Source organism: Microcaecilia unicolor, unplaced genomic scaffold (genome assembly GCF_901765095.1).
Source record: "Microcaecilia unicolor unplaced genomic scaffold, aMicUni1.1, whole genome shotgun sequence".
In the NCBI taxonomy this organism is placed as follows: domain Eukaryota; kingdom Metazoa; phylum Chordata; class Amphibia; order Gymnophiona; family Siphonopidae; genus Microcaecilia; species Microcaecilia unicolor.
Genome location: NW_021963250.1, coordinates 124,342 through 126,823, shown reverse-complemented (window position 1 = coordinate 126,823; position 2,482 = coordinate 124,342).

The window sequence follows — 2,482 nt, the reverse complement described above, 5'->3', positions numbered from 1 at the left end:
TCTGCTTTGCCTACGCCTGTCTGCCTTTTCTCGGCTGGGATACCCGGGGGCACGCAGGGTTGGCTGTGAGCTATGCTCTTGCGGTGAGTTCCGTCTTGCCAGCTCAGCCGGGCTCTCTTCTTGCTCTGGTATTTTATCCGATTGGCACTGTGGCCGGTGGCTTCAGGATGGCAGCTGGGATGCTGTTCAGGGCACCTCTTTTCCCATAGGGTGGCTCTCCTGCTGGTCCCTGAGTGACTATCTCTCAAGCAGAGTGCGGAACCCAAGCTTCGGGGGGCTCCGCTGGAGGACAGAGCCTGTTTTCTTCCAGGGTACTGGGTTTTTCTTCTCAAAGAGGAGGTTGCCTTCTCTTGCTGGTCAGCTCTGGTTTTTGCAGCTCCCATTTGCAGACCATTTGGGCCCATCCTTTGGTTCCTGCTGTTCCTCCTGGAGAATTGGGACAGGCATCACCCACTTTTGCAGGTTCGGGGACTCCTGTTGCTTCGTCTTGGTGGACAGGTTACTCCAGTTTGGGGCTGGGCATTGTGGGTCTCTATCTGGCATGGGATGTGGTTTGCCTTTCCCTTGGGATAGTTCCTGACTCTTTTATATGATCGCACCTAGCCTCATCAGGGTGGTGAGCATAACTTCACTCTGGGCTTTCGGCCTGCACCTCTAGGTCGTTGCTGTCTGACCCTGTCTCTAGCAGTCTGGGCATCTCGGCATGGAAGCCTTCCCTTGTGGCTGTCAGCCTTGCATCAGTCATCCCTGTACGCCATGCATCGCTCTGGATCGCTACGTCAAGAATTGCTCCATCTCCAAGCATCAAGCCTAGTTGGACTTGCTCCGCCTCCCATTTCTGGGTGTCAAACTGCCCATGTGTCGAGCATTACTCTGCCTCCGGTCGTCAAGTCTGGCTCAGCTTCGGTACGTCAGGCGTTGCTGCGACTCTGTGGGTGGAGCCTTGTTTGGCCTATGGGCGTTGACCCTTGCTCGACCTCGATGCATTGGGCCTTCCTCGGCGTCTGTGCATTGGGCTGTGCGCTGCTTCTGGGCATCGAGTCCTGCTTTGTCTCCAGGTGCATGCCATAGTCTTCTTGGAGCCTGTTCTGCCTGTTCGGGTTGAGACTTTTCTCCATCCCAGATGGTTGGGGCATTGCTCTGTCTCTGGCCGTCAGATCGTTCTCCTTTTTCTGGCACTTGGCCTTCCCTTTTTGGCTATGTATGTCGAACCTTGCTCAGGTTACGGTCCTTTGGCCTTGTCCTGTGGCTGGTCAGCTAGCCTTACCAGATATAGAGGCATCGGGCCTCCCTCCATCTCTGCAGCTGGGAAGAGTGACATGTCTACATCTTGGGTCTTGCTCTGCTTGTCAGGACGTGCTCAGTCGGGGCACAGTGAAGCAGGCCCTACCTCTAGATCTCGAGCCTGGCTTCATTTCTGTAAGTTGAGCCCTGTGCCATTTCTACGCGGTTCCATTTCCTTACATTGAGCCTTGCCCTGTTTCTGTGCGGCAGGCTTCTCGTTGTCTAGGGGCATCGAGGTTGGCTCCACCTCTGCATTGAGCCTTTCTCTGGGTTTCAAGTATTACTCTCTCTCGGCATGGCGTTCATTGTCCCGTTGCTGGGGGCGAGCCTTGTCGGGCTGTGCTCTGTCTCTGGGCCTTGCTCTGTTTCTGAGTGTTGAGCATTGTCATCCCTTGGTCCTTATCTGGACATCGAGCATTGTTGAGCATTACTCCGTCTCTGGACGTCAAGCCTTGTTGACCTTTGCTCTGTCTCTGGATGTTGAGCCTGCCCCATCTCTGGGCATCGGGCCTGGTCAAGGCTTGCTCCACCTCTAGACATCTGGCCTTGTTGGCCCTTGCTCCGTCTCTGGATGTTGAGCTTTCCAGCCATTCTCTGTCTCGGGTCGTCCAGCATTGGCGTGCTTTGTGCCATCTCTGGCATTGAGCCTTGTAGTGCTTTGCTCCATCTCTGGACGTTGAGGCTTGTCGGGCCTTGCTCCGTCTACGGATGTTGAGCCTTGTCGGGCCTTGCTCCGTCTATGGATGTCGAGCCTTGTTGTGCCTGGCTCCGTCTACGGACATCGAGCCTTGTCGTGCCTGGCTCCGTCTACAGACATCGAGCCTTGTCGTGCCTGGCTCCGTCTACGGACGTCGAGCCTTGTCGTGCCTGGCTCCTACGGACGTCGAGCCTTGTTGTGCCTGGCTCCGTCTACGGACGTCGAGCCTTGTCGGGTCTAGCTCCATCTACAGACATCGAGCCTTGTCGGGTCTGCGGACATCGAGCCTTGTTGTGCCGGGCTCCGCCTACGGACGTCGAGCCTTGTCGTGCCGGGCTCCGCCTACGGACGTCGAGCCTTGTCGTGCTGGGCTCCGCCTACGGACGTCGAGCCTTGTCGTGCCGGGCTCCGCCTACGGACGTCGAGCCTTGTTGTGCTGGGCTCCGTCTACGGACGTCGAGCCTTGTCGAGCATTGCTCCGTGTCTGGACGTCAAGCCTGG